At 42.3% G+C, this 18,295-nt stretch overlaps 1 protein-coding gene across 3 annotated transcripts in view; it reads right to left on the bottom strand.

The window, feature by feature from the left end:
* The window catches only part of ITSN2 (intersectin 2), an 82,131-nt gene extending 73,341 nt beyond the window's left edge, over positions 1–8,790 (bottom strand). The window contains exon 1 of one of the 3 annotated variants that reach the window (XM_061372323.1): positions 8,580–8,790. The gene's annotated coding sequence lies outside the window, so the exon portion shown is untranslated. The remainder of the gene's footprint in view (positions 1–8,579) is intronic. The other 2 variants (XM_061372326.1, XM_061372324.1) reach the window with 2 other exon arrangements.
* Between the last annotated feature and the right edge of the window lie 9,505 nt (positions 8,791–18,295).

Below are 18,295 nucleotides of genomic sequence, written 5' to 3'. Positions count from 1 at the left end.
ATATTGCCATCTTATGAAGAACAGCCTTACCACAACCTTTGTTAATATTTATACTTGAATCCATTTTTTCCCCCTAAATACTTCTCAGGAAAACCACAGCCACATAGTTTTAGCAGGAATGAAGGTCTGGTGCATCAGGATCTGTCTCACCAGTTTTAACTGGAAGAAAACAAATACCGTAGAAGCACCTTGTGTGGACACACTACTACTCTTTTGTTTTTCTCAGAGACAGAAAGAAGATACATTATGGATGTAAGAACTGTAAGAACCAGTTAGGAAGGACAGAGACTGCAGTACTCCTTGACCAATTTACTCTCTGCAACACCTGTAGATGTGGACAACAGAGTATTATTAGTGTTTGCAAAGCAAACAGTGACAGTGTAATAACCCATGTAGTTACTCTGTGCTTTTTTTGGATTACTCTCTTGAAAAATCATAGAATAAGCATCAGTAAGGGATTACAAACCAGCACAGTCCAGGATTTCTGTTTGTTTCAGACACACCAGTAGAAAAGTTTACTGATTAAAAAATAAAAGAAACCCACCACACATTTTGGCAAGCCAACAATTTACCTCCTTTATGCAGTGGGGTTACACACAGTGACCTGGCCTTTTCACAATGTACTGCGGCCAGCCTCACAAAGTCCACCCACTTATAGCAAATGAATGACATCAGTAACAAAACGAAGTCAAACCCAGGCAGCTAGCACAACGCTAGCTCTTCCTGCTCCCCTCTGTTTCCACGGGTAAGAGCACTGCATGCCTTATTTTCACAGTTTTAGGGGAAAAAAAAAAAAAAACACCACAAAAAACCAACAGCAAATCCAATGGAAAAAAGTGTTAAATATTTACTGCTTAACCCTGCAGTACAAAGTCCCTTCCTTGCTTGCTGTTACAGAGAAATTTGCTTTTAAACAGTAATAAAAACAGAACACCAAAAAATGTTTTTTTCTGACAAATATCCTTCTGCCAACCTTACCCAACTAAACAGGCTTTCTGACTATAGTGACCATGCAAAATGGATGCCACACGAAATACAAGAATCTCTGTTTCTGTAAAAAACATAATTGTGTGGTCAGTATTGATGGGTTTACTCTGTTTCTTACACAGCTGCTCAGCTGTGAAAGCACCCATTCAAAATACCAAGACCCAGTTCAACTCTCCCCTCTGTCTCTGGAGACTGAAACTGATCTTTCCTTCCTCCCAGGAGGAGGCTTTCCCGCATTTTATTACACCGTCATTTCAGGAAACTCATGCCCAGTGTCTGGAATAGTAACACTAACTCAGGACTTCAACCTCCTACATTAAATTATCTACCATTAAGCCACAGAGCCACAGGTCCCTCTCTGTCCATGCCCCTCCAGCTTTGCTTCTTTGAAGAGAAAGAAGCAAAGAAAAAGAAACTCTGAAGGAGGGAATAAGAATCCCATTTCAGGAAGTCCACTATTTAGATCCCTGGCCCTTCTTCCAGGAGATGTGTACATTAACTTCCTCAGGAAAAGATGGGAATAGAACCCAGCTCTGTCACGCCCCGGAAGCATATATTCACTAACCTGATCCCAGACACAGATAGAAGTCACCACCTCTGCTTGCATTGCTTAAAAAGGAAAAGAAAGCAAAAAAAAAAAAAAGAAAACAAAAAGCAGACAGTAAATTATTTATAAGATACGTTTTTAAAAGGTTTCGAGCTTCTATCTCAGAGAAGGAACTCTAGGCTGCATATCACAACCCCTCCAGAATGCTGAGTGATACATTTGCTCCTGAATGGGTGGTAACTTAAAATACACTCTTGTCTTTTCTGCTTCCTACTTTCTAATTCACATGAGTCCCCACTCCATATGCTGTGTTTTCTAGATCCTGGTTTGAGACACATCAGTCCTCACATCTAATTATTTGCAAGCATTGTACAAAAGCCCCAAGATGCTGTTCAGTGAGGTCCACAAACCTTGAAACCTGCAGCTCTTCACTTACATATTGTGACTTTTAATTTATGTCAATGTGGACTTTTCTGTTATTTTCTTACTTCAACTGTGACTGGAAAAATTCAGAGCACATTACTTAAGAACTTATCCTTTTCAAATCTTGCCAACTTAGAGGACGTTTTTGAGCCCACTCCTATCCTTCCATCAGAAGCACAAGCAAAATCTGCCTCCTACCAGAGTAAAAAAAAGCCTAACTGAAGAATTCTTAATGTTAACTTCTTACAATGCAAGGGCTTCTGTTAACTTGTTGCTCAGCTTTCATTTCCAGGTAACAATGCAAAGCATACAGAACATGAAATGAATTGCTATAGCTAAGCATAAAAGATACAGAAAATGCAGGCAGTCTTCTATGCTCAGCAGAAAACAATCTTTCACTATTTATAAAACTAATGAAGGTAAAACATTCAGCTAAGACTTGGATTTGCATCGTAAGTATCTGCTTTCAACTTGGGCAGGTGCACAAAACTACTGCAGGCTTAACTTCTCAAAACTGAGTAAGCTGACAAGCAGAGAGGAGACAGGCCACAAGATGCCTTTAAAGCAAAGAAATGTAGTTTATCTTTGATGAAACAAAATCCGGGGAAACCTCATGGGAGAAAAAGCAAAGATCAGCATATGGCAATCAAAACATTAAAAATAAGCTAGGTAGCATTATTCTGGATGGGTAAAAATGCATTCCCCAAATGAGACAGAAGAATGTGGGGAGATCCTGACCAGTACGTGAGCCCCGTGAGGCACACTGGTCCTGAGCTGGACCTAGGCTCCAGCATGGCCACAGCACTTCCCACCTACCCCAGATGAAACCTCCTGCTTCTGACCCTGCTCTCAGCCACAAGCCCTGTCCATGCTATACTACCAAGAACAGTCCTTCAAAGCATCCAGTTGAAAAATTTGGTCTCTTAGCGTGTAATGCTGCGCTCCACAGCACACAGCAATAATGTTTTGACCATGACAACTTCACAAACTTAAGGAATCGGTTATCATCTGGGTTAGACAAATATCTCAATGTCATATAAAGTCCCCATGAGCAAAAATACCTCTCCATTAGAAAGACACTAGCCCTATCTTAACAAACTTAGTATGACTACACTAAGAGTGCAGTGAAAACAGCAGGAGTTACAATTAGTAAAATTCTTGACCTTTGAAAGATAAGACCAAAAGCATTATTTAGGGCAGGTCTGTTTTCTGATACATTTATTAGTATAGCCATAAGAGGTAATTTTTTGCATTCCAATCATAATATTTTTAGCACCAAAGAGTAACTCCCATTTCCTGTTCTTCTCTTACTTCATGTGTGTGTTGTTGAATCACTAACTGCAGATATCACTCATCACAGATGCCACAGAATTTCACAAACTCCAGTTGCATCACCCTTGAAAATTTTCACTGAAAGAGCCAGCTCAGAATTATTATCTGCTACTTCAGAAGCTAAAGCAACAACAGCCCGTATCAAAATGTCGCAAGTCAAACTGGCTGCTCTCAGAACTGCTCTTGCAAAGAAGCTGTGACTTATCTGGATCAACCATGCTTTTTTCAAGTATCTGTAACTGCAAAAATGTTTAAAAATAGTTCTCAGGTAGTTGTCCTCTATCAGGCAATTGTAATACATTGTGCTGTTACTGTTATGTCACATCGTTTGAATTTCATGTGGTGTTCTGAAAATAAGACTTATATGACACTGTGCTCATTCATGTATTAATGTTCAATTGATTACTTTAACTCTGGGAACCAAGTTCCTATCCTGACAAAGTCTTAAAACATTCTGAATTTGAAAAACAATGACATTTCATCAGCTCCACTTTTACTTTATGAATTTTATGTGACCTAATCGTTACCTTTTGAACATTCAGTGCTAACGGCACAACAGTACCAGCAAAACAAGTTACTACAGTCTCTGTATAGTCTTGCAATGGGCAAAAACAAATATGCTTGGAGGTAAGAAGAATCAAGGACTCCTCATGAAATAAAACCCCTATCTTGTTTTCCGAGAAAGACTTATCCTTTAAAAAATCTGAAAATTAAAAAAATATTCTGATAGACAAGTTAATAAAAGAAAGGAGTAACATGCTAGTATAGTAACCAAGTAAGCAGTATGCTTAAGTTCTTAGCTTGGCTTTCTAAGGGTATGAGACATGAGTAATTAGTAAGTACTTTGATGAATTTCATCATTCAACATGAACCAAACTGCACAGATCTTAACTGCCTACAAGATTCATGAAAACAGGCAACCAGACAGAGAAGACACTAACGAATTTAGTGCCCCCACCAATGAGAAAGACTGCTCTATGAATGTGTACCATTATGTTAGGTGATGATCTACCACCAACCAGGGTACACAAGAAAAACACAATTTTAAAAGGTGAAGTTCAAGGGTGATAATGTGCTTTTCAGGCTAAAAAGAATACAGTAACTACCCTATTTTTCCCCATACTTAGGATCAACCTCTGAACCTGAAAGTACACTTTGTGTGAAGTGTTCTACTGATAAGTGATAGCGCTTGAAACAGGTCAGCCAGTCATAAAAAAGGAGAATTATCTAATTAGCTCTACATTATCTTTGTTATCTTTATAATCACCAACCATAGGAAAGGTAAGGAAAGGTCCTTGACTTTCCCACATCATCCAACCATATGAAACAAGCCCTGTGATCTAAAAGTAACACCACAAATTCACAAACCAACAACCTACTGCTCTCACAATTTTTACAAAAGGACTATGTTTACATCAAGCTTCCCCCTAAAACTTAAAAACATGGCAAGGTGTATTAGATGATGGATCCTTCCAAGAGATATGGCATTACACTGAATCTGAAAGCAGCTTTTGAAAGTCTAATAGAGTAACTTGACAACAAGGAAGTATAGCAGTGGCATATACATATATATGGAACAAATCATGATACCAGTGCTGCCAGGAACACTGGCTGATGTCATTGCAAGACCAAGCTCTATGATTTTTGGAAAGTCATGATGACTGGTCAAGGATCCTGATGACTGGAAAAGGCAAACATCCCACCCATCTTCTGGAAGGGCAAGAGGGATGATACAAAAGGCTGCTAAATTGGACTTCAGTCCCTGGAAAGATTATGCCCAAATCCCCCTGGGAGCCACCTACAGATGCTTGAAGAACAAAAAGGCGATAGAAAACTGTCAGCATGCATCTAGCCAGGATGAACCAGGCCTGACAACTCACAGCTTTCTAGGTTGAGGTGACTGGATCTGTGATGCGGGCAGTGCAGCAGAGTTTTGAACTTACGAAGACTTTCAGCAAGATCTCCCATGGTATCCTTAGAGGCAAACTGGTGAAGTATAGTTTGAATAGCTTGACTGTAAACTGGGTGGAAAACTTATCTTGACCACTAGACTTAAGGGCTCTGACCAGTAGTGCAAATGGAATCAGTGATGTTCCCCAGGGGTTGATATCACAGACAGTAGAGTTTAAGGTCTCCCTGGCAATGGGATGGGATTCACTATGAGCAAGTGTGGATATCGAAGTAGACAGGGCTGCCCAGTGAGTTTTGAAGGTAGTCCAAACACAACCAGACATGGCTCTAGCCTGATCAAACCTGGTCATGCTTTTTGTGAAGGTTGGGCTAGATGACCTCCATAAGTTCCTTCAATACGATATAATTCTATGACTACATTTTAGGTAACTAAAAGCAAATGAAAACAGTTTAAAAGGTATTCTAAAATGGAAATATCTGATTTCATTTAAAATGAAAATAGGACAGAAATGAACATAAAAGGTAAAGATACCCAACTTTTAAACCCATTTTAAAAAGCCAAAGAGAACAATCTCAACTTTAAAAGTAAATCTCATGAAATGCCATTTTCATTAATTTTACATGCCAATTGAACTAAGTCTTTTGACACAAGAGCAGGGACTTCCATTTGTAAACTATCAATTAACAAGTTCTCTCCCAGACCAGAAACTTCTGTTGCTATTGCAACAGGAACTAGTGATCTGGACTACACTGCTCTTCAGGAACTAATCACAAGGTCTTCCTGACAGACACCTGTTTTTAGGGAGTATGAAGCTTTTGCTCCAAGTGAAGCATGTACATTACCTTTTACTATTCAAATGCTGCCCCATTTTCCCCACCAGCTCCAGATGAGCAGCTCAGTAAAGAATCCCCATCACCTTCATTTCTCACTGCTGTTACTATGCCATATCATAAAATTAGTTCACTTTTCAATATTAAAGACTAAACAAGAAATATCTGTAAAAAAACTACCATAAACTGCTGTGGTCCCAATCACTGTCGTACCTGAATCCCAATAAATAAAGCCTTCTCAACTGCACAACTCAAAATCACCCACAGGTCACTTCTGCCTTGACCTGTCTCACTCTGTTCATATGAACAATGAAAAAAATAAGCAGCTATAAAGCTCTGATAGCACCTATGGCAGGTAACCCTATATGGCAATTAGCACAAACAAGCCATAGGTACCACATTTTTGCTATTGTTAGTGCTAAAGGAACATACTCTCTGTTTATATTACAGAGGCAGCTGACAATTCTGTGAGAGCCACATTCCATACCCTCGATCTTGTACAGATGGAGGAGAAAAAAATAAATTCCCTCAGGATGGTAATTAAAAAGATAAGCAGATTCACTAGATCTAATTTAGGCATCTCAGGAAGCAAAACTTACCAAAACTTCTGTACAGCAGAGAGTGTGGAGCAGCCTAAATCCATGTTCAGGGATGTATGCAATTCTCTTAACATCATACAGAACCTAGAGTCTGAAGTTAGGTTTCTCTAAATATCCTGAGGTATGGTGGTGTGAATGACACTCCCAGCTTAAGCAGAATGAAAAAATACAGACAAACCAAACAAGAAGGTATAGTGGAAACAAGGAAACAAAAAAGAGCAAAGTTTATTTGGATAATGAAGCCCAGCTAGTTTTAATTTATCCAATTAGTTCCTAATGCTCATTATTTCTAAATATCGCTGTTGCATCAGTGGATATAGATGCTTGCTACAGCTATAGCCTTTGAATGTCAATCACATTTCAGATGAACAATTAAAGCTTCTTGAAAGCAAGCTGCATTTTATGTGCCACTGATGTTACCCACTCTGCACAGCAAAGCCATACTGTTTCACATGCTTTGTACGTTTTCCTGTGTACATACAAGCATGGGAGCTGCTGCCACCACAGGCAAGCAGGAACAAAAACAACTTTAAAAACCCTCTTGTTCCCTAACGAGAGATGCATACACCAGACAGCCTGAACGCAAGGGCAAGCAGCTTGTAACTTCTAGTTTCAGAGCTTTAGATGGGGAATTTCCAACTGATCACAGAATTACAGAATCATCATAGGATGGTCTGGGTTGGAAGGAACCTTAAAGCTCACCTAGTTCCAACCCCCTGTCACAGCATTTACATGCATCCCTTGTAAAAAGTCCCTCTCCAGAGTTGTTGCTGTCGGCCCCTTTAGGCACTGGAATCTTCTCTAAGGTCTTCCCAGAGCATTCTCTTCTCCAGGCTGAATGTTTAAAAGAACTGCTGTAAGCCTATGTTAAAGATCACATGTGCTATCTAAAGCACAATCTACTTTCAAGCTCTACAATGTGACAGGTGTCAAAGTGCCAACTGCTATGAAAGCCATTTCATGCATTCAAAATAGTATCTTAATATTTAGGGAACCAAATCATCTTAATATTTACGGAACAGAAATCTCAGCCTCATTTTATTTTCTGAATTACTACATGCCGCAGTGTGAAGTCGAGACCGAGGAACGCCAGTCTCTTTACAAACACTTTACAAACTTTAACTGCAGAAATCAGTCCAGTTTCCCCAAACTCCAGGATTTCACAGTAACTACGAGAAACAAAATCACCATTACACAAACCGGGGTCTGTGAATAAATCCAAGTCGCCTCCCCTCGCCAAGGCGCTCCTTTGGGCACTGAGCTGTTTGGGCACCGACACCGGTGTTTCTCCTCCTCGTAGGGAGGTAATAAAGCAAGGGCGAGCAGCAGACGCGCTAGCAGCAGGAGCTGCTGCCGCCTCCCCCGCCCCGCACGCAGCAGCGGAGCTCACCGGCCAGACTTGACGGCGCGGGGAGGGAGCCGGCCCCGGGAAGCGCAGTTCCCAGCGGAACGCTGGAGCGGCTGCGTGGGAGCCCGGCCCGGCTCCCTGACAGTGCCTGCGGCCGAGCCGCGCAGCCTGGCGGAAAGCCGGGCTCCGGCAGCGCGGAACGCACCCAAACGCTGTTTTAAAGGAAAACAAAACCCAAAACAACCGAAGAACCCCACCAGCCTAAAGGCGGGAGGGAAACATAAACAGAGCGGCTCGGCGCAATAGAACCCTCGACTGTTCTTCCCCTCGCCCGCCCCTGCCCGGGCGGCTGCCGTGCTCACAGGGCGGCAGGAGCAGGCACTTCCCCGCACGGTAGCCCGGAGGCCGCCCCGGTCTCGCAGCGAGGCCCCGCGGGACGGCCAGGCTGACAGCTTCGCTCCGCGCCGCCGGAGCTCGTCCCCCCCGCACCCCGTTTCCCTTACACCGGCCGCCCCGCGGGAGACAAGGCTACCCCGCGGGTCGGGTCGTGGCCGCGCTCCTCCGAAGGCGGGGGGGTCGCAGGCCGCCGCGCCGCTTGTACCTGTTGCGCTGCCCGTGAGCGGCGGCTCCGCACGGGCTGTCTTCTCCTCCGCCTCCCGCGGCGGCGGCGTCAGCCCCACAACATGGCGGCGGAGGCGGGGGCCGCCGGGGAAGGAAGAAGGGGAGGGAGCCGGGGCCGCCGGGTGCGGGCTGAGGGCGCCGCTGGGTGCCCGCTGAGCGCCCGGCAGCTGCGGGTGAGGGCGTGGGACTGGCGGCGTGCCCCGGGCGGGCATCGACAGCAGCCCTGAGGTTGGCGGGCACCCCCGGCAGAGGAGGTCGTCAGTACTCGCAGTACAAGGCGGGAGGCTAAAGGAAGGGTCGCCTTGCCCTGGGATGCTGCCTCCCAGCAGCCCGAGCTGCCCACATAGGACTGCTGAGGTCTGGAGGTGGGGGATATGGACTGGCACCACTGCCTGGATGGATCTGTGCGATCCCCCGAGGCAGTGAGCTGTGCTGCCGGCACCCGTCATCGAAATCACAGAGCGGTTTGTGTTGGAGGGGACCTTAAGACCTTCAGTTCCAACATCCCTGCCACAGGCAGCGGCATCTTCCACTAGACCAGGTTACAGAAAGCCCAGTCCGTCCATTCATCAGTGTTGTTTGCCCCAAAGGGTGATGTCTGCAAAGTAATAAACTACTGTTGAAAGACCTCATCTGACAGAAAATTTATCACCTTCTTACTAAAATGTTTCTCCATCTTGATTCAAATCTCTGCCTCCCCATCTGCTCCACGAATTACTTTTTCTTTAGATTTCCAGCTGTATACACTTAGGAAAAAAAAGGTGTAATAAACTCTAAAACAATCTCAGAGACTGATAGTTCCCTGTGGAAGCTGAAAAGCCTCTGGTTTGATCATTCTGCACGGGCAGAGCTCCCAGATACAGCTAATTTTTCCTCACTGTACACTCCGGCAGCGGGATGAGAGTGCCCGTGGGAGTGCCTGGAGGTGCTTCCAATGGGAAATGCGTCCCACTGGGATGCTGGGAAGGAGGAGGCTGGCACCAGGAGCTAAATTTGGCTCACACCAGGCGTTATTCAGTATTCTGAAATATGGAGGGTTTCAGGGATTTATCTTTTAAAAAGTTCAAGAACCTACTGAAAGAAAAGGCATGGAAAATGCCATCATTTTTAAACATTGCCGTTTGCCTCCTTCAGCGAGTGGATCTTGCTATGTACAGAGGATCACGGCGCCTTTCTGCTATGTTTTTGCCGTGCACATAATTATATATCACCTTTGTAGAGAGCAGATTTTTACACTGACTCATTCTTCTGGGCTCTTAATGAGCCTTTCCAGTTTGTTGCACATCTTATCAGTCATTGAGTCCAGAACGGTCATGTTACCGTGCCATGCCTTGGTGGTGGTCACATACTAGCACATGCTACTCTTCAGTATTTTTGCCTAGAGACCTAACGTTTAGATGTGTTGTTACAGGTGCCATGTTGCACTGGCAGCTCACACTCATGTATTTATCCCTCAGGATATCCTCAGCCCTCATCTGATTCGATGCTTTTAGTGTTCTCCTTCCTTACTCCCAGCCCAAAAGCACACTCTGTGGTTTTGTTCCTGTGCGCAGCCAGCAAACTTGTCTTTGAGGCAGACATTTGCCATGTAGGTGAATTAAAAGACATATTCCAGGAGCACCTGCTGACTTTGTGATTTAAATGACTCAGTGGCCCCCAGCCCAGGTGGCCTTCAGATGCTTTGAAGTCATCTGCAGATTCCATGAGCAGTACTTCATTTAATTCCAAATAATTGACTGAGATAATAGAGCAGCCCCAGGTCAAGAACAGACTCCTCCGGAGCCCAGTTGAAGTGTCTCTCATCTGAAATTTTTCATTAGAATTACTTTATAATGTCTCTTAAAATGCATCCTTTAATCCATTTAGTACACATTGTAGTGAGAGTGTAGTTCTAAATGGGACTGTTGTGTAGGCAACACCTGCAGCCTATTTTGCAGTGAAGATAGGCACTTGCATCAAACCTAACAGTCTAAAGGTTCATAAAGTCTACTGTAGAGAGGATTAAGATAACTGTAAGCCAGATAAACACATTTCTTCTCATAGGAAGACAAAAGATCATGTTACTGATTTCAGTAGTTAAGTATTGGGAAAGGAGGAGGAAAAAATCTGTCAACAAATGTCTCTAAGAACGGGTTAGACAGATACTAATGAGGAGTTAGTAAATACAGTGGGTGCTGCTTTGAACATTGAACCAGGCGTCTTCTCAAGGGACCTCATGGCTCTTCTATAGTTAGTCACTACTAGGTCCTGCTGAGTGAATGGATGTGGGACGTGTACTTTGTGACATGTGTCAAAAAGCCATGCAGAAAGCCAACAGGGAGAGCTGGGAAGCTGTGCCAGGGGCCAAGCATGCATTTTGTGCACATGATAAAAAGGAAGATGAATCATACAAGGCGTGAGTTTTAATGTTTATTTAGTTGATTTTAATTTTATATATAGTTCTGCAACTACTTAAGCCTATGGCTAAGCTAGAATATGACTCTTAGTGACTCTCATTACCTGCTTTGACACCTCCATTCCCTCTGTTGCAAACTCCAACAGGAAAATGAGGTCAACACATGAAAGCTGTAACATCTTAGCTTTGAATACCACCTTAGAACACTGCAATTTTATACCCTAACAGTGTTCACAACTATTATTTATGTATTTTAACATTTTGTGTTCTTACTGTTAAACATTCCACTCCCCCTACACTAGATAATTCATGGATAATTCACCAAATAATTCATATCTATCACCAGAGTCCAACACTGAACTCTCTCTGGAAGTTGGAGAGAATGCAAAATTCAGCTGAGTCCTTAGAGAGAAAACCTTGTGTTAAAAAAAATCAACATATCAAAGCTTTAAGTATTTTTATTCTAACCAAACTGAATGCTGTTTTGTCTGCATTACTATAACCAGAGGTAATCAGAGCTATTAGAACAATAAATATCTCTAAGATTAATTAATTAGTAGGAAGAGGAACAGGACTCATAGGCTGCTGTGTAGACACATTTGAATGCAGCAGCCGCTCAGTTGCTCTTCCTTGGAACTGCAACTGAGCAATCTAAAGTTTAGTGAGCTATAAAAAATGCTGCCTTAAAGTGAAGCTGAACTCTTACTCAAACTGAGAAGACTCTTACAGATATGGGGTTCTTTTAGTGATGCCTGAAGCACATCTACTTTGTCTAAATTTTTTGTTTTCCTTTGTGTTAATTAGTAACTGCATTACCATTTCTTTACAATGAAGAATTTTCTCTTCTGGTTTGCTGGAATGAAACTTGTTTCAATTCAGAGTTTGACTACTGCTTAAAGTAGGTTCAAAAGAAAAAAACTCCACTTCTATGAAGGTGAAGTTTCTAAAGGCACTGTTGCAGATGCTGCTTTTGGGCATGTCAGGGTCTGGGGAGAGTGCTTTTTTTAAAACTACAATATGCAGTTAGGGGGGGCTGATGTCAAGTACCAGGTGAAATAAAAGTCCCTTCAGGTGGTAGATAGTACCCTTCTAGCAAGGAGTAGACAGTGGCAGAGCAACTTAAAATAGGGGAACAAATATATTTGTCTCAGAAAGCCATTAACATAAGGGAAATTACTTAATAATAACTGATGAGTAATAGGAAAGACAGCTGAAAGAAGAAAACTGTGGTATGATAGCAGAGAGGCTTGTTCTAGATGTAGGGGCAAGGCTGCAGCACAGCAGCTACCCAGAAGAGACCCATTAAGATGAAATGGGGAGAAGTAGAAAAGAAGTGTGGGAGAAGCAGAAAAGAAGAATTTACTTTAAGCGATATCTTGTCCTCTAGTATTACTATGTTATCATGTACTATCCTGCATCTCCTTGTCATATCTGAGCCCAAACCAACACATGACAGCAAAAAGATATAACAAAGGTGGAGAAACTATAAATGCTAATTAATAAATATTATTTTTCACATTAAGGCTTTACTTTTTAATCATTAACCATACTCTGTCCTCAATTTCCTGTTACAGGCAATTTTGTTATCTTCAAAGTAATAAGGGAAGATCTTCACTGACAGCAAAAGAGATCATTAGAAAAGTTGCTTAGCCTGAACTGAGAGGAAGTAGGTAATATGACTTTACTCCCTTTCCTCAGCTTACTCCATAATATTGCTTATTTTCTCTGCTGTACTGCAGGAAAACATACCAGAACTGAATTCTTCATTCTCCCTATCCAAACCCTCTGACCACTCAGTGCCTAAACTTGTTGACAGACGTGTTTCTGCAAGTGTACGTTTAAAACAATATAAAGTTAAGGCAGAACAGAAGTGAACAGCAGAGATCAGTTCCTGCCAAGAATAAGTCATGCTTTGTGTACAGTTACGGATCAAGGACTGTCAAGTAAAGCAATGAGTATTTCTGAATGGTCAAAAAGCAGTAGTTGCAGGATGGTGATGTGTACAGATTCCTCATGTGGTGTCCTGTTTAATTCTGCTGGCTAATGGTAGGCATTTCCTCATCTGGGAGAGTCCAGCTTATTGTCCCAGCTGTAAGGAACTACTTAGAAATAGCCACACCTACCTGATGACTGACAGCTCTGAATCTTTTATTAGATTCAGCTCTATTATTCATGCTAAATTTTCTTTTCCACCTCCTTTTTCCCTTCAGCTAATACAGAGACAATGAACCCCCACTTGATACTGCTGCCAGGTTTCATTTTTACATCAGTATTCAAACATTTTCTTCCTTTTGAGCAAATGATAGATACTGTCTTTAGCTTAGGTGTTTATTTAAACCCGGAGGCACAAAACACAATGGGATAAACAGAAGGACAATTTAATATTTATTTTTCACACCTAACACAACAGAGGTGGTGCATTTCTGGTGTGGGTTCTGAGGAATAATTTATCAAAGAGTATGAAAGGCACAAAGCACATGTTGCATCAGAAATAGTACTTCTACAGATGCTCGTTTGGTTTCTAAACCAGAAACCCTCACAGTTTCTCAAACAACAAATGGTACATGCTACTGTATTCATTTGCAGGATTTTCTGTTACTTAATAGCTATAAAATATAGTATAAAATAAAATATTCATGTCCCAACTTTGTACCCTGCCAAGCACAGGTGTTATTTTGTAGGGGATGGAGAGCTGGATGGTATTTGCTCAAAGAGTTGCAAAGGCTTCTTTGCCTACTGCGTTGGAATTATTTTGGGATTTGTAGAACATCTATGTAACCATAGAGAAAGCAGATTTCCAGACAGGCCAGAATGTGTTCTGAAGGAAGGCAGTGCTGACTCATGCAGACTGAATTATGGCAAATAAAATTTTGCCAGCTGCTGAGCAGACACAGGACTTTTACTTGCAAAACCTAACTGCAGTGCAGGCAGTCAGAAACATTCAGGTACATGTAAATTTCACAGGCTTCAAGTGCTGACAATAACACAGTAATGGAGTTAAACAAGGTTATTTGTAGCAATTTGCAATATTCATCCTGTAATTAGTAAATAATACCTTGGTAAGCCAGAGTTGCAAGTTCATTTCAGATGCATTTTTCTCTCCACACTCACATTTCAATGCAAGCCAAGAAGCCAGTTGAATACCAGTAAGATGGTATCCCTACTGCATTTATTATAAGGGATTTTTTTTCCCCCAAAGCTTTCTGGTTTTGGTGCTAGAAACCTGTCAGTGGGTACGTATTGTTATGTTATGTGGTAAAAGCTCATGTGCATGCCCACAGAGACAATTACTTGGTGAGGATAACCAAGTGATACCTGTTCCAGCTACCCATCACAGGGGCTATAAGACCATCAAAAATCCATCTCCACAAATGCAGAGGAGACGTGGGCGCAAGAGCAGGTAACAATCGAAGTTACAGACTCCTGAGGGGTGAACACCTTGTCTGAGCCTTACCCAGGGCTGTCCCAACATCCTGGTATGAGACTCATCAAGGTGAGATTTCGGAGCAGCCCTCCAGGACTATAAGGGGCCTTGGGGGTGTGCTGCACATTATGTCATGTAAGGGAAGACCAGTTGGGATGCAGGGGAAGAAGCTCAACATGAGCCGGCAGTGTGCACTTGCAGCCCAGAAAGCCAACTATGTGCTGGGCTGCATCAAAAAGAGCATGACCAGCAGGTTCAGGATGTGATTCTCCTCCAGCACAGAAGCTGTGGCTGCCCCATCCCTGGCAGCGTTCAAGGCCAGGCTGGACAAGGCTTTTAGCAACCTGATCTAGTAGGAGGCATCCCTGCCCATGACAGGGGGCTTGGAACTAAATGTCTTTAAGGTCCCTTCCAACCCAAACCGTTCTGTGATTTTATGAAACTGTGATTTTTGTGTTTCACAGAATTTACCATGGAATGTTTGAGGGACGAACCAAACGCTGGAAAAGGGAGGGATTTAGGTGATCTGGGGAGAAAAAGTGTGGGAAATGGAGGGGCATTGGAAGGTCATATGTTCAGGTGCCACCAGCTGGTGAGACTGGAAACCAGGGACCAGTAGTACTGTTAGGTAGTGTACCTCATCTTACCCGAATTTTTTTGGCTCTTGGAATTACATATTGCTTTTAAAGGTTGAGTGATGTAAGAATCAACTTTGAAATAAATTCTATCAGATCTTTCAGAATGTTTTGTGAGTTGCTGTGAAAAGGGAAGTTTTACAGATTCACAGATTTATGGAAAGATGCAGGCATGGTATGGAGAAAATAAGCAGTATGATAAGATAGGCGAAACAGTGTAAGACAGTAAATGTATGGTTAATAACATAATTAATAAAATCATATATTCATTGACAGGACAAACAGATCCCACCGGTTTTAAGACAGCTTATGGAAGTCTACCAAAAGCTTTGTGTTGATGAGAAACGCAGAAGTTTGCTCTGACTGTGACTCTTGCTTGCCAGATGCAATGCTGACAGTCTGAGGCACTACTGCCCTCCTCTGCCTGACATTCCTCTGGACTTTTCCATGACAAACAGAAGCAAAGACATAGTGTTCCCCCGGCTGCTGCAAGTAAAAACATTGTGTTGTGGCTTAAAGTTGTGGCATTCAGGTGGCTGGATCTAGTTTTGAAGACTTGCCAAAACCAAGTTGACCTTTTAGATGTAGGGGTTTCTGCGCTTGAGAGGTGTGTTTGAAGAGTGGGAAGTCTTTTCAAGAAAGTCACTTTGTAACTTACATTGACATTAAAGACCAACAGAGCTCAAGGCACAGCTGAAATCACTGGAGTGTGAAAAAGAGACCATACTATCAGCCATTAATGCTTCACTTACTTTTTCCTGGAAAGTTTATATTGCTTTCATGTTGCTTCTTGCTTTGGTAAGGGAAATGTACAACAATTTGCTGGTTTACTTCACTGATCTCCTCAGAGGCTTTCTTAGAATTCATTTGCCTGAATAATGTTAATAGTAGACCACAGAGTCACTGAAAGACCACCAGTTGTCTAATAACTAATGATTCTAATATTTCTGACCAATAATCCTCACCTGTTACCTTTAACCTTCAACTCTAAATAATACAAGGCAAAAACACCTTTTTGTCCTATGTCAGCATTGTCAGGAAAGGGCTTTTACTGCCTAATAAAATAAATCCATTGGCACTTGGCACTGGCAGTCCTTCCAAAGGGATACTGTTCTGCATTGCTGCAGTTGAATGTGTTTTTCTTCTGCACTGGGATCATCTTGACTGGATGCCACAGCCTAGATTAATATCTTTGCACTTAGTGAGAATATTAACTGGACTGACAACTGCAAACGTGGCAGTTTCAACCTGCTAGAAATAGCAAGCATACAATGGTGGTGTCTCATGTTTTTGCCATGGTGAAATCCATCTTGTCTTACAAAGAGCCAGCTCAGTCTTGCCTAAGTAGCACTCACTCGATTGGGAAGATTAAAGATGAAAAAAACTCTTTTATACATACAGCAAAGGAAAGGAGCTTTGTCACTGTTACAAGGACATCAGGATAACAACAGGTTCTTGGTAAAACTCACAAAACCTTTGTTTAGCATCATGAAGTTTCCATCAGACCGCATCAAAAGAAGCGTGACCAGCAGGTCAAGGGATGTGATTTCCCCACCCTGCTCTGCTCTCATAAGACTCTCTTCCACCTAGTGGAAGATGTCCCTGCCCATGGCAGGAGAGTTGGAACTAAATGATCTTTAAGGTCCCTTCCAACCCAAATCATTCTATGATCAGTCCTGGAGTGGTAAAACAAAAATAAGTAATTTAATGGGGATTATTCCATGCCAATCTATGTCAGCAAACTCTTCATTGTCCAGGTTACAATGAAAAAACTCAATATACTATTGTATCCCCAGCATATTCTTGACTTCATCATTCAGACAGAGAAATTACAAAGGGAAAGCATGTATCAGGTCCACAGAAATAAGGCAGCTTTGAATCAGATCTTGCAATTAGTCAGTTTAAGGCACAAATCCATAGGGAAGTTTCATTCCAGTGCTTGCAGAACTACTTTATTTATTAACCAGTTTTTTTCAACCTTTTGCAGTGCAGAAGATGAATAATGCTTGGAAGATCAACAGTGCTTACTGAGCTGTTACAGGTTTTTAAGGTTGATTATTCATTGTATAGCCTTGCGCTTTATTTAATGTATACCATTCAGAAGCAGTGCTGAACAGAAATATATTTTAGTTGATTTTTCTCTTGGGTTTTTGTATTGTTTTTACTGTAATGGATGCTTTGCAAATGCAGCTTTTTCTTCAAAAGATTCCTGAGGCAAGTTAATATTAGCGTCTTCATCTTACAGATGAAGGACAGAAACATGGAACAGTTTCAGCAAGAACATTACAAACATTCTCTATTTTCGATACTTCTCTTGGGACACAAAGGCCTTATTTGAAAGACTTGCTCTGCCCCACTGTCATGGTTCCATTTGAAGGTGGATGTGCTTTCTTTCAATGTAGCCCACCATACATAGCTCAGGTCAGCACTGCAGAAATCAGAGGCTGGCACAAGCTACGCTGCAACTCCTCACTAAGCAAAGCAATTCAATTCACCACACGCCAGCTTCCTTCTCTTCCCAGCCATACACTCCCCTCCCCGTGCACCTGATTCCCTTAGTGAGCTAAGCCCAGAGAAAAGAAGAAAAATGTGTGATCACTTTTTGAGAACAAGCTACACAATAAGCCTTATAATTATAATAATGTATTACCAAAATTATATTTATATATTTTCAGTTTGTATTATTAATAATTCTAAGTTAACTATTTTATAATTATACATTAGTGGTTATATATTATTATTCATTCACATAGTGGATTTAAACTGACAAAGGGGAGATTTAGATTAGCTATAAGGAAGAAGTTCTTCCCTGTGAGGGTGGTGAGGCACTGGCCCAGGTTTCCCAGAGAAGCTGTGGCTGCCCCTTCCCCAGCAGTGTTCAAGGCCAAGTTGGGTAGGGCTTGAAGCAAGCTGCTGTAGTGGAAGGTGTCCCTGCCCATGGCAGGGGATTGGAACTGGATGAGCTTTAAGGTCTCTTCCAAGCCAAACCTTTCTATGATTAAGTATAATAATTATAAAAACTTGATATAGAAATGGTCGTTATTAATTATAGTAATTATTCTCCCTGTCCCCGGCCTCCGACCCCAACACCGTAAGGCACCTCCCGCCTCACTCCCTCACAACACCTGTCCCCACCCACCCGGCGGGCCCTCGGCCGGTAAGGGCAAGATACGCCCCTCGCCCTCATTGGACGGCTGTTTCCGCGCCCCGCCCATGGACGTGTCCCTCGCCGTGGGGCGGGA

Source organism: Neopsephotus bourkii, unplaced genomic scaffold, assembly GCF_033783945.1.
Source record: "Neopsephotus bourkii isolate Nb327-2 ecotype Australia unplaced genomic scaffold, CSIRO-AGI_Nbou_v1 NB_1600, whole genome shotgun sequence".
NCBI lineage: Eukaryota > Metazoa > Chordata > Aves > Psittaciformes > Psittacidae > Neopsephotus > Neopsephotus bourkii.
The sequence above is the reverse complement of the archived record's forward strand: the minus strand, read 5'-3'. Positions and strand labels throughout refer to the sequence as shown.